This window comes from Ranitomeya variabilis, chromosome 8 (assembly GCF_051348905.1).
Source record: "Ranitomeya variabilis isolate aRanVar5 chromosome 8, aRanVar5.hap1, whole genome shotgun sequence".
Lineage (NCBI taxonomy): Eukaryota > Metazoa > Chordata > Amphibia > Anura > Dendrobatidae > Ranitomeya > Ranitomeya variabilis.
The window spans coordinates 80,280,998-80,295,397 of record NC_135239.1 but is presented as its reverse complement, the minus strand read 5'-3'; positions in this window follow the sequence as shown (position 1 = coordinate 80,295,397).

Genomic DNA, 14,400 nt, shown 5'->3' with positions numbered 1-14,400 from the left:
CAGTCAACAGTCCCTCCTCTGTTATTGGGGTTCAGTAACGTCAGCTGTTCCCCTGCTGTGTGTGTGGCAATCCCTCCTACCTCCTCCAACCTCCTCCTCCTCCACCTGTCCCTGGGCTCCAACACCGCCAGTTGCCGTCCAGAAGTGCTGTACGCACAGTCAACAGTCCCTCCTCTGTTATTGGGGTTCAGTAACGTCAGCTGTTCCCCTGCTGTGTGTGTGGCAATCCCTCCTACCTCCTCCAACCTCCTCCTCCTCCACCTGTCCCTGGGCTCCAACACCGCCAGTTGCCGTCCAGAAGTGCTGTACGCACAGTCAACAGTCCCTCCTCTGTTATTGGGGTTCAGTAACGTCAGCTGTTCCCCTGCTGTGTGTGTGGCAATCCCTCCTACCTCCTCCAACCTCCTCCTCCTCCACCTGTCCCTGGGCTCCAACACCGCCAGTTGCCGTCCAGAAGTGCTGTACGCACAGTCAACAGTCCCTCCTCTGTTATTGGGGTTCAGTAACGTCAGCTGTTCCCCTGCTGTGTGTGTGGCAATCCCTCCTACCTCCTCCAACCGCCTCCTCCTCCACCTGTCCCTGGGCTCCAACACCGCCAGTTGCCGTCCAGAAGTGCTGTACGCACAGTCAACAGTCCCTCCTCTGTTATTGGGGTTCAGTAACGTCAGCTGTTCCCCTGCTGTGTGTGTGGCAATCCCTCCTACCTCCTCCAACCTCCTCCTCCTCCACCTGTCCCTGGGCTCCAACACTGCCAGTTGCCGTCCAGAAGTGCTGTACGCACAGTCAACAGTCCCTCCTCTGTTATTGGGGTTCAGTAACGTCAGCTGTTCCCCTGCTGTGTGTGTGGCAATCCCTCCTACCTCCTCCAACCTCCTCCTCCTCCACCTGTCCCTGGGCTCCAACACCGCCAGTTGCCGTCCAGAAGTGCTGTACGCACAGTCAACAGTCCCTCCTCTGTTATTGGGGTTCAGTAACGTCAGCTGTTCCCCTGCTGTGTGTGTGGCAATCCCTCCTACCTCCTCCAACCTCCTCCAACCTCCTCCTCCTCCACCTGTCCCTGGGCTCCAACACCGCCAGTTGCCGTCCAGAAGTGCTGTACGCACAGTCAACAGTCCCTCCTCTGTTATTGGGGTTCAGTAACGTCAGCTGTTCCCCTGCTGTGTGTGTGGCAATCCCTCCTACCTCCTCCAACCTCCTCCTCCTCCACCTGTCCCTGGGCTCCAACACCGCCAGTTGCCGTCCAGAAGTGCTGTACGCACAGTCAACAGTCCCTCCTCTGTTATTGGGGTTCAGTAACGTCAGCTGTTCCCCTGCTGTGTGTGTGGCAATCCCTCCTACCTCCTCCAACCTCCTCCTCCTCCACCTGTCCCTGGGCTCCAACACCGCCAGTTGCCGTCCAGAAGTGCTGTACGCACAGTCAACAGTCCCTCCTCTGTTATTGGGGTTCAGTAACGTCAGCTGTTCCCCTGCTGTGTGTGTGGCAATCCCTCCTACCTCCTCCAACCTCCTCCTCCTCCACCTGTCCCTGGGCTCCAACACCGCCAGTTGCCGTCCAGAAGTGCTGTACGCACAGTCAACAGTCCCTCCTCTGTTATTGGGGTTCAGTAACGTCAGCTGTTCCCCTGCTGTGTGTGTGGCAATCCCTCCTACCTCCTCCAACCTCCTCCTCCTCCACCTGTCCCTGGGCTCCAACACCGCCAGTTGCCGTCCAGAAGTGCTGTACGCACAGTCAACAGTCCCTCCTCTGTTATTGGGGTTCAGTAACGTCAGCTGTTCCCCTGCTGTGTGTGTGGCAATCCCTCCTACCTCCTCCAACCTCCTCCTCCTCCACCTGTCCCTGGGCTCCAACACCGCCAGTTGCCGTCCAGAAGTGCTGTACGCACAGTCAACAGTCCCTCCTCTGTTATTGGGGTTCAGTAACGTCAGCTGTTCCCCTGCTGTGTGTGTGGCAATCCCTCCTACCTCCTCCAACCTCCTCCTCCTCCACCTGTCCCTGGGCTCCAACACCGCCAGTTGCCGTCCAGAAGTGCTGTACGCACAGTCAACAGTCCCTCCTCTGTTATTGGGGTTCAGTAACGTCAGCTGTTCCCCTGCTGTGTGTGTGGCAATCCCTCCTACCTCCTCCAACCTCCTCCTCCTCCACCTGTCCCTGGGCTCCAACACCGCCAGTTGCCGTCCAGAAGTGCTGTACGCACAGTCAACAGTCCCTCCTCTGTTATTGGGGTTCAGTAACGTCAGCTGTTCCCCTGCTGTGTGTGTGGCAATCCCTCCTACCTCCTCCAACCTACTCCTCCTCCACCTGTCCCTGGGCTCCAACACCGCCAGTTGCCGTCCAGAAGTGCTGTACGCACAGTCAACAGTCCCTCCTCTGTTATTGGGGTTCAGTAACGTCAGCTGTTCCCCTGCTGTGTGTGTGGCAATCCCTCCTACCTCCTCCAACCTCCTCCTCCTCCACCTGTCCCTGGGCTCCAACACCGCCAGTTGCCGTCCAGAAGTGCTGTACGCACAGTCAACAGTCCCTCCTCTGTTATTGGGGTTCAGTAACGTCAGCTGTTCCCCTGCTGTGTGTGTGGCAATCCCTCCTACCTCCTCCAACCTCCTCCTCCTCCACCTGTCCCTGGGCTCCAACACCGCCAGTTGCCGTCCAGAAGTGCTGTACGCACAGTCAACAGTCCCTCCTCTGTTATTGGGGTTCAGTAACGTCAGCTGTTCCCCTGCTGTGTGTGTGGCAATCCCTCCTACCTCCTCCAACCTCCTCCAACCTCCTCCTCCTCCACCTGTCCCTGGGCTCCAACACCGCCAGTTGCCGTCCAGAAGTGCTGTACGCACAGTCAACAGTCCCTCCTCTGTTATTGGGGTTCAGTAACGTCAGCTGTTCCCCTGCTGTGTGTGTGGCAATCCCTCCTACCTCCTCCAACCTCCTCCTCCTCCACCTGTCCCTGGGCTCCAACACCGCCAGTTGCCGTCCAGAAGTGCTGTACGCACAGTCAACAGTCCCTCCTCTGTTATTGGGGTTCAGTAACGTCAGCTGTTCCCCTGCTGTGTGTGTGGCAATCCCTCCTACCTCCTCCAACCTCCTCCAACCTCCTCCTCCTCCACCTGTCCCTGGGCTCCAACACCGCCAGTTGCCGTCCAGAAGTGCTGTACGCACAGTCAACAGTCCCTCCTCTGTTATTGGGGTTCAGTAACGTCAGCTGTTCCCCTGCTGTGTGTGTGGCAATCCCTCCTACCTCCTCCAACCTCCTCCTCCTCCACCTGTCCCTGGGCTCCAACACCGCCAGTTGCCGTCCAGAAGTGCTGTACGCACAGTCAACAGTCCCTCCTCTGTTATTGGGGTTCAGTAACGTCAGCTGTTCCCCTGCTGTGTGTGTGGCAATCCCTCCTACCTCCTCCAACCTCCTCCTCCTCCACCTGTCCCTGGGCTCCAACACCGCCAGTTGCCGTCCAGAAGTGCTGTACGCACAGTCAACAGTCCCTCCTCTGTTATTGGGGTTCAGTAACGTCAGCTGTTCCCCTGCTGTGTGTGTGGCAATCCCTCCAACCTCCTCCAACCTCCTCCTCCTCCACCTGTCCCTGGGCTCCAACACCGCTAGTTGCCGTCCAGAAGTGCTGTACGCACAGAGCCAAACACCTCGCCAATGTGTTAGTGGGGTTCAGCACCGCCAGCCGTTACCCTGCTGTGTATACGGCAACGTGTACTGCGACCGCCACGCAGGCACAACAAGTTAAATGTAAAGGAACCTGACCCCCCCCCCCCCCAGGCGTTTGTTACTGAAGGAGCCACCTTGTGCAGCAGTAATGATGCAAAGGGAAAAAGTGCCTCTTTTCGTGATGCTCCTTGCACATGCTGAACCAAACACTTATGAAATGTGTCCCCACACAGCGTTAAACCGTCCGGTAGGTGGAACTTTCCTTTGTCGTGTGACGCAGCACAGCCATCATTTTTACCCCCTTGGCGCCGTGCGCCCCCTCCTCAGCGTTGTTTGAATCTGTCCCGGAGCCTGCGCTGTTAGGTTAGCCCTTGGCCATGCACACATGTTGCGCTGCCCGTCTTCTGACCTCATTTGGTGTCAGGCTGGCTGCGCCTGTGCGGGTGCGCTGGCCGAGATCCCGCCTCGCAGTGTCGTCTAATGTAATCCCACCGCGGGCCTGGGATCCGTGGCCATGCGCAGTGCATATCCTCTCCTCTCACTCCCCTCCCTACGGCTTCTTCAGACTGTGCGATGTCAGCTGGTCCCTAATAGCATGCCACGGCCGTGACACCGCACAGTCTGAAAAAGCCGTAGGGAGGGGAGTGAGAGGAGAGGATATGCACTGCGCACGGGCACGGATCACAGGCCCGCGGTGGGATTACATTAGACGACACTGCGAGGCGGGATCTCGGCCAGCGCACCCGCACAGGCGCAGCCAGCCTGACACCAAATGAGGTCAGAAGACGGGCAGCGCAACATGTGTGCATGGCCAAGGGCTAACCTAACAGCGCAGGCTCCGGGACAGATTCAAACAACGCTGAGGAGGCGGCGCACGGCGCCAAGGGGGTAAAAATGATGGCTGTGCTGCGTCACACGACAAAGGAAAGTTCCACCTACCGGACGGTTTAACGCTGTGAGGAGACACATTTCATAAATGTTAGGTTCCGCATGTACAAGGACCATAATTAAAAGAGCTAAGTTTACCTTTTCCAGCATTAGTGCTGTACACAATGGCTCTTTCAGCTACAAACGCCTGGGGGGGGGGGGGGGGGGTTAAAGGTTTCCTTTCAACTTGCTCGAGTGCAGGCTTCGGCCTACACTCCGCTCCCCCTGCTCCTCCTGCTGACCCTGGGCTCTAACACCGCCAGTTTTTGCCCAGATGTGCTAGCTGCACAGAGAAAAACACCAGCCAATGTGTCAGTGGGGTTCAGCACCGCCAGCTGTTCCCCTGCTGTGTAGCCGGCAACGTGTCCTGCGACCGCCACGCAGACACAAGAACTGAAATTGAAGGGAACCTGTCCCCCCTCCCCCAGGTGTTTCTATGTTTTACAGCTACCTTGAACAGCAGTAATGCTGCATGTGTTCAAGGTGGCTCAGAAACTTATTCTCCTTGCCCATGTTGAAGTGAACACGTCTAAAATGTGTCCTCTGTGACCATTAAAACGTCCCTCAGGTGTGATTTGACTTTGTATTGACACACGCAACAAGCTCCTTGGTAACGCTGCCCGTCTTCTGGCATCATTGTTTGGCTGGCTGCGCCTCTGCGGCCGCCCTGACCCACACAACAGCCCTCGTTGTCTTATTTAATGGGACTGCGAGGGTGTGATTGATGGGCAGGATCAGTGCATCAGTTCGCCTGTCCCTCCTCTCCTTCCGCCTTCTTCGGACTGTGCGGCTTCATGGCCGTGGCATGCGATAAGGGATCAGATGACGCCGCACAGTCTGAAGCGGGTGTAAGGACCCGAGTGTGAGAGGCGAACATATGTGCTGCGCCAGGCCCTGAATCCCAGCCCCGCAGTGTTTTAACAATGTTAAGACACTGCGGGGCTGGGATTCATGGTCATCGCGAACCGCACCGGCCGACATTACATGATGCCAGAAGATGGGCAGCGCTAACGGCGCTAGGCCAGGGGATAACACGACAGCGCAGACTCCTGTACAGCAAATAACAACGCTCGGGAGGCTGCACCCAGCACCAAGGTGGGATTCTTGACACCTGTGCTGCGTCTCATTACAAAGGGAACTCTCGCCTCCATTACACAGTTTGACTGTATAAAGGGCTAAATGTTATACGTGTTCCATTCAGCGTGTGCAAGGAGAAAAATTACAAGAGCAACCTTTGACTTGCGCAGCACTGCTGCTGCATAAGCTGTGGCTCTTCTACTTTGTAACCCCTGAGGGGGGGTTAAAGGTGACTTTTGAAATCGGTTCAATTAGGCTTCGGCCTACACTCTGCTCCACCTGCAGAGCCCGGGCTCCAACAACGCTAGTTGCTGTCCGGAAGTGCTGGCTGCACAGAGCCAAACACCTCGCCAATGTGTCAGTGGGGTCCAGCACCGCCAGCTGTTCCCCTGCTGTGTAGCCGGCAACGTGTCCTGCAAAAGCCACGCAGACACAACACACCCAAAGCTGCCGCCTGTGCAGGCTTCGGCCTACACTCCCCTCCCCCTGCTCCTCCTCCTCCTGCTCCTCCTCCTGCTGTCCCTGGGCTCTAACACACCGCCAGTTGGGGCCCAGATGTGCTAGCTGCACAGAGAAAAACACCAGCCAATGTGTCAGTGGGGTCCAGCACCGCCAGCTGTTCCCCTGCTGTGCAGCCGGCAACGTGTCCTGCAAAAGCCACGCAGACACAAGAACTGAAATTGAAGGGAACCTGTCCCCCCTCCCCCAGGCGTTTTTACGTTATCCAGCCACCTTGTACAGCGGTAATGCTGCATGTGTGCAAGGTGGCTCAGAAACGTATTCTCCTCGCACATGTGGAACTGAAAACACGTCTGAAATGTGTCCTCTGTGTGACCATTTAACCGTCCCGGTGGTGTGACTTTCCTTTGTAATGACACGCTGCAACCCCCTTGGTAGCGCTGCCCGTCTTCTGGCATCATTGTTTGGCTGGCTGCGCCTCTGCGGCCGCCCTGACCCACACAACGCCCCTCGGTGTCTTATTTATTGGGACTGCGAGGGTGTGATTCATGGGCAGGATCAGTGCATCAGTTCGCCTGTCCCTCCTCTCCTTCCGCCTTCTTCGGACTGTGCGGCTTCATGGCCGTGGCATGCGATAAGGGATCAGATGACGCCGCACAGTCTGAAGCGGGTGTAAGGACCCGAGTGTGAGAGGCGAACATATGTGCTGCGCCAGGCCCTGAATCCCAGCCCCGCAGTGTTTTAACAATGTTAAGACACTGCGGGGCTGGGATTCATGGTCATCGCGAACCGCACCGGCCGACATTACATGATGCCAGAAGATGGGCAGCGCTAACGGCGCTAGGCCAGGGGATAACACGACAGCGCAGACTCCTGTACAGCAAATAACAACGCTCGGGAGGCTGCACCCAGCACCAAGGTGGGATTCTTGACACCTGTGCTGCGTCTCATTACAAAGGGAACTCTCGCCTCCATTACACAGTTTGACTGTATAAAGGGCTAAATGTTATACGTGTTCCATTCAGCGTGTGCAAGGAGAAAAATTACAAGAGCAACCTTTGACTTGCGCAGCACTGCTGCTGCATAAGCTGTGGCTCTTCTACTTTGTAACCCCTGAGGGGGGGTTAAAGGTGACTTTTGAAATCGGTTCAATTAGGCTTCGGCCTACACTCTGCTCCACCTGCAGAGCCCGGGCTCCAACAACGCTAGTTGCTGTCCGGAAGTGCTGGCTGCACAGAGCCAAACACCTCGCCAATGTGTCAGTGGGGTCCAGCACCGCCAGCTGTTCCCCTGCTGTGTAGCCGGCAACGTGTCCTGCAAAAGCCACGCAGACACAACACACCCAAAGCTGCCGCCTGTGCAGGCTTCGGCCTACACTCCCCTCCCCCTGCTCCTCCTCCTCCTGCTCCTCCTCCTGCTGTCCCTGGGCTCTAACACACCGCCAGTTGGGGCCCAGATGTGCTAGCTGCACAGAGAAAAACACCAGCCAATGTGTCAGTGGGGTCCAGCACCGCCAGCTGTTCCCCTGCTGTGCAGCCGGCAACGTGTCCTGCAAAAGCCACGCAGACACAAGAACTGAAATTGAAGGGAACCTGTCCCCCCTCCCCCAGGCGTTTTTACGTTATCCAGCCACCTTGTACAGCGGTAATGCTGCATGTGTGCAAGGTGGCTCAGAAACGTATTCTCCTCGCACATGTGGAACTGAAAACACGTCTGAAATGTGTCCTCTGTGTGACCATTTAACCGTCCCGGTGGTGTGACTTTCCTTTGTAATGACACGCTGCAACCCCCTTGGTAGCGCTGCCCGTCTTCTGGCATCATTGTTTGGCTGGCTGCGCCTCTGCGGCCGCCCTGACCCACACAACGCCCCTCGGTGTCTTATTTATTGGGACTGCGAGGGTGTGATTCATGGGCAGGATCAGTGCATCAGTTCGCCTGTCCCTCCTCTCCTTCCGCCTTCTTCGGACTGTGCGGCTTCATGGCCGTGGCATGCGATAAGGGATCAGATGACGCCGCACAGTCTGAAGCGGGTGTAAGGACCCGAGTGTGAGAGGCGAACATATGTGCTGCGCCAGGCCCTGAATCCCAGCCCCGCAGTGTTTTAACAATGTTAAGACACTGCGGGGCTGGGATTCATGGTCATCGCGAACCGCACCGGCCGACATTACATGATGCCAGAAGATGGGCAGCGCTAACGGCGCTAGGCCAGGGGATAACACGACAGCGCAGACTCCTGTACAGCAAATAACAACGCTCGGGAGGCTGCACCCAGCACCAAGGTGGGATTCTTGACACCTGTGCTGCGTCTCATTACAAAGGGAACTCTCGCCTCCATTACACAGTTTGACTGTATAAAGGGCTAAATGTTATACGTGTTCCATTCAGCGTGTGCAAGGAGAAAAATTACAAGAGCAACCTTTGACTTGCGCAGCACTGCTGCTGCATAAGCTGTGGCTCTTCTACTTTGTAACCCCTGAGGGGGGGTTAAAGGTGACTTTTGAAATCGGTTCAATTAGGCTTCGGCCTACACTCTGCTCCACCTGCAGAGCCCGGGCTCCAACAACGCTAGTTGCTGTCCGGAAGTGCTGGCTGCACAGAGCCAAACACCTCGCCAATGTGTCAGTGGGGTACAGCACCGCCAGCTGTTCCCCTGCTGTGTAGCCGGCAACGTGTCCTGCAAAAGCCACGCAGACACAACACACCCAAAGCTGCCGCCAGTGCAGGCTTCGGCCTACACTCCCCTCCCCCTGCTCCTCCTCCTGCTGTCCCTGGGCTCTAACACACCGCCAGTTGGGGCCCTAGGAAGACAAGCTTGAATAGGTCCCCATCCGGGTTCCAGTACCGTCAGCTGGTTCTCGGCAGTGTCTTTTGCTCTTGTACCTTCTGCTCCCCATCCTGGTTCCAGTACCGTCAGCTGGTTCTGGGCAGAGCCTTTGGCTTAGGTGCCTCCCTCTGGGTATCCGAGTTCCACCAACGTCAGGTGGTCCTTGGTAGTGCTTTCAGGCACGGGTACCTCCTGCTTAGTAACCGGGTTCCAGTAACGTCAGCTGGTCCTCGGTAGTTCCATTGGCTCTTGGACCTTCGGCTACCCATCCGGGTTCCAGTACCGTCAGCTGGTTCTCGGCAGTGTCTTTTGCTCTTGTACCTTCTGCTCCCCATCCTGGTTCCAGTACCGTCAGCTGGTTCCGGGCAGAGCCTTTGGCTTAGGTGCCTCCCTCTGGGTATCCGAGTTCCACCAACGTCAGGTGGTCCTTGGTAGTGCTTTCAGGCACGGGTACCTCCTGCTTAGTAACCGGGTTCCAGTAACGTCAGCTGGTCCTCGGTAGTTCCATTGGCTCTTGGACCTTCGGGTAGCCATCCGAGTTCCAGTTCCATCAGCTGTTTCTCGGCATTTTCTCAGCCTTCTTGTACCTTCTGCTACATTTCCAAGTTCAAGACCCGAAAGACGATGACCCGGAAGACCAACCCTAAGATGATGACGACACCAGAGACGACAACCACCGAGATGACGACGACCCTGGAGACGATGACCCTGAAGACGACCCCGATGACGACGACCCCGATGACGACGACCCCGATGACGACGACCCTGGAGATGACGACCCTGGAGATGACGACGACAACCTGGAAGACCGAGAAGCAGAAGAACAAGAGGCTGCAGAACAAAGAGCAGAAGAACATTAAGCATAAGACTAAATATCAGAGCAAAAGATATTATCTAAATTATAAGCAGAAGAAGACTAAGCAGTGTATGGGGGTGAGTCCGTTCCTCCTCGTGGTGCCCCTGGATAAAGCCTGATGCTGCAGGCCAAACTGAATGCGGACAAATGTAACTGTTTTGTGACAGGCAGAACGGAAGGTGTAATCTTCAAACTTTTATAGATAACAACTACGGGAATGCCTGTCACAAATAAGAATATGATGAAGAAGTTGAATATAAAAAAGATAATAGTTAAATAAAAAGAATATGAACAATGTAAAAAAAAATATATATATATACGTAGAAAAGAAGAAGATGAATAAGGTGAAGAAGTTGATGTCACAGAAGCTGATGATGAGGATAATGAAGAAGAAAGTGTGGGAGAAGTAAAAAATAGGGTGAAGGGCGTGGAAGTAGTGAAACATCAATATCTGACAAAATAAATAAAAAATTAACATAGTCAAATTCTTTCTAACGCCGAACGTCATAAAAAAATTAAAAATACTGCTATTCTATTTGATTGGGATAAACCCCTGTGCCTTTAATGTCTCCGCCACCTCCCCCAATACATCCTACATTATTCTTAGTTGTTTTCCTTCATGTAGAATTAACCTACAAGGAAAGAAAGGGTTTATTTTAATTCCGATATTTTCGTCCCATTGACTTGCATTGGGATCGGGTATCGGTATCGGATTGGATTCCGATACTGTGACGGTATCGGCCGATACTTTCCGATACCGATACTTTCCGATATCGGAAAGTATCGCTCAACACTAAACTTGACACCTAACAGCCGGGGTCACACTTGCAAGTTCAATGTGAGAAACTTGCATCAATACCCGGCACTGCCGCCGGAACTTGGAACCGGAGTGTTCTGCTGCATGTATTTCTCTATGCAGCTGAACGCTCTGGTCCTGAGTGCTGGCGGCAGTGCCGGGTATTGATGAGAGACTCAAACGAGTTTCTCACATTGAACTCGCAAGTATGACCCTGGCCTAAGGCTGTTATGTGGTACAAATGTCTTGTTTAATCCCGATAAATCACATCAGCTGCATTACCTACATCCAGAAACCCAGCATGTTGGTTAGCCATTACCTATCTTTCAAGAATTATATAAAATAAGTTATGACACAGCCCCATACACCAAAAAATGAAAACATTATGGTTCTTGGAAAATGGCGACACCAGACAATTTTTTTTCATTCCAAATCTCCACATTTTCTTTCAATACTTAAAAAGAAATAAATATAAAAGTTATGGTTTTTGGAAGAAAGGGGAGGAATAAATGTAAACAAAAAAACTGAAAATTGCAAGGTCATGAAGGTTAAACCTGTAGGGTGCAACTCTGTCATGCATTCATATACAGCCCAGTATTCATATTCCCTTTTTTAAGGAAAATTGCAAACTTTAGATACATTTCAATCAACTTTTATGAAGCATAACTATTATTGGGGTTGAACAATATACTCCACATGGAAGCTACATTTCCATCTCTTCTGTATTGAATTAATTTATTTTGTAACCTTGACCTTGACATTCTATGTTTATACCCCTACAGCATTTATTCAAAAGTAAAGTGGATGCTCTCCACTGACAATTTCCTGAATCTCTAGCCTGCTGACCTCCATCTACAAATGCCCTGTCACACAGCTTTCACCCTTTAATCTATGTTTGGACAGCAGCATTTCCTCTCCCCCAGTACATAGAACCTTCTGTAGCTTATGATTTGCTTAGGTTTACTGAAGATAATAAAAGTTATTTTTCTTCTTATGGAAGACAATTATAAATTGTTTTTCTTTTTTTTTGCTCAAGTTTTGCTCAAACACTGCACAATACCATGTGCAAACAGTAAAGGATTGCAAAGTTAAGAGAAACCCAGCAAGATCACATGAATAATAAATACAACAAAACAAAGATGGAGCTGTAATAAACTCTATAACATTTCCATGAACAAGAGAATGGTTGTTTTAGTAAATGAGATAAACATAATTGAGAACAATGAGATTATTATGATATGTTCAAATGTAAATTAGCTATGAAATTTGAATATCATAAAAACATGTAGCCGCTATAATTTTTTTGAAGGAGCTCTGAAGCTGTGAGCATTCAAGTTTCATCATAGCCTACAAAAGTGTATCTTTAGCTGCAAGTGAGGCCTGCAGTTCTTTGGATATTGTTGTGGGGTCTTTTGTGACCTCTTGGAGGTATCGTGGCTGCGCTCTTGGTGCAATTTTGGTCACCTGTTGTGGGTTCCGTTCTCGGGCTCCCTGCTGTGGTCATGGGCGGTGCTGTGTGGGTTTGTTCTAGGGCTCCCTCTGGTGGCCTTTAGCGATATGGCTGGTCTTGGCTGGGCTCTGCTGATTCATTTCCTGCTATGCTGGGCCTATTTAATTCACCTGGCTCTTCATTTGTTGCCTGCTGTCGGTGTATTCAGTCCTGTTTCTGAGTTCTCCTGAATATTCCTTGTGACCAGTCTCCTGCTGGAGAAGCTAAGTTTGTTTGCTCATTATTTCCTTGAAAACATTTCTCAGTATATAATGAGTTCAGTCCAGCTTGCTTTTATGTGATTTTTTGCTGGCTGGTTAGTTCTGGGGTGCAGAGTGCGCCCCTCACATCGTGAGTCGGTGTGGGGGTTCTTGCATTCTCTGCGTGGTTTATTTTTGATAGTTTTTGTACTGACCGCACAGACTCCTATCTATTTTCTGTCTATCTAGTATTAGCGGGCCTCATTTGCTTAACCTGTTTCATTTCTACGTTTGTCTTTTCCCCTTAACTCACCGTTATTATTTGTGGGGGCTATCTATAACTTTGGGGTTATTTCTCTGAGGCAAGTGAGGTCTTTGCTTTCTCTCTAGGGGCAGTCAGTTTCTCAGGCTGTGAACGTGGCGTCTAGAATTTTAGGAACGCTCCTCGGCTGCCTTTAGTGTGTGTGGATAGGATCAGAATTGCAGTCAGTATAGCTGCCACATCCCCAGAACTTGTCCTATATTCTGGTCATATGTGTCAGGTCAGTTTTGAGGTCCTACCGCCGGACCATAACAGTACAGCAGGCCAGAAAGTGTTAATGCAGCAGAAGAGGGAGAAGAGAAATCCTGAAGTCATTTTTTTTTTTTTTGCACTGTGTTTAGCCTCTCCCCTCCCCTTAATCTTTGGGTGGTTCTGAATTTAGTTGCAGATATGGACATTCAGAGTCTGTCTTCTAGTGTGGATCATCTCACTGCAAGGGTGCAGGGCATTCAGGATTATGTAGTCCGCAGTCCTATATCAGAGCCTAAAATACCAATTCCTGAAATGTTCTCCGGAGACAGATCTAGGTTTTTGAACTTTAAGAATAATTGTAAGTTATTCCTTTCTCTGAGACCTTGCTCCTCTGGTGATTCTGTTCAGCAAGTTAAAATTATTATCTCTTTGTTACGTGGCGACCCTCAAGATTGGGCATTCTCTCTGGCGCCAGGAGATCCTGCATTGCTAAATGTGGATGTGTTTTTTCTGGCACTTGGAGTACTTTATGAGGAACCAAATCTGGTAGACCAAGCAGAGAAGGTTTTGCTGGCTCTCTCTCAGGGTCAAGATGAAGCAGAGGTTTACTGTCAGAAGTTTAGGAAGTGGTCTGTGCTCACTCAATGGAATGAGTGCGCCCTGGCGGCGATTTTCAGAAAGGGTCTGTCTGAAGCCCTTAAAGATGTTATGGTGGGGTTCCCCACGCCTGCGGGTCTGAATGAGTCAATGTCTTTGGCCATTCAGATTGATCGGCGTTTGCGGGAACGCAAACCGGTGCACCATCTGGCGGAATTTTCTGAGCAGAAACCTGAACCTATGCAATGCGACAGGATTCTGACCAGAGTTGAACGGCAAAACCACAGACGTCAGAATGGGTTGTGCTTTTACTGTGGTGATTCTGCTCATGTTATCTCAGAGTGTTCTAAGCGCACAAAAAGGTTCACCAAGTCTGTCACCATTGGTACTGTACAACCTAAATTCATTTTGTCTGTTACTTTGATTTGCTCTCTGTCATCCTACTCAGTTATGGCTTTTGTGGATTCAGGTGCCGCCCTGAATTTGATGGATTTGTCATTTGCCAGGTGCTGTGGTTTTATCTTGGAGCCTTTACAATTTCCTATTCCACTAAAGGGAATTGATGCTACGCCATTGGCCAAGAATAAACCTCAGTACTGGACTCAAGTGACCATGTGCATGGCTCCTGCACATCAGGAGGTGATTCGCTTTCTTGTGCTACATAATTTGCATGATGTTGTCGTGTTGGGTCTGCCATGGTTGCAGGCTCATAATCCAGTCCTGGATTGGAAAGCAATGTATGTGTCAATTTGGGGTTGTCAGGGAATTCATGGTGATGCCCCTTTGGTGTCAATTGCTTCTTCTACTCCTTCTGAAGTCCCTGAATTTTTGTCGGACTACCAGGATGTATTTGATGAGCCCAAATCCAGTGCCCTACCTCCTCATAGGGATTGTGATTGTGCCATAATCTGATTCCTGGTAGTAAGTTCCCTACGGGACGACTTTTTAATTTATCTGTACCTGAACATGCCGCTATGCGGAGTTATATAAAGGAGTCCTTGGAGAAGGGGC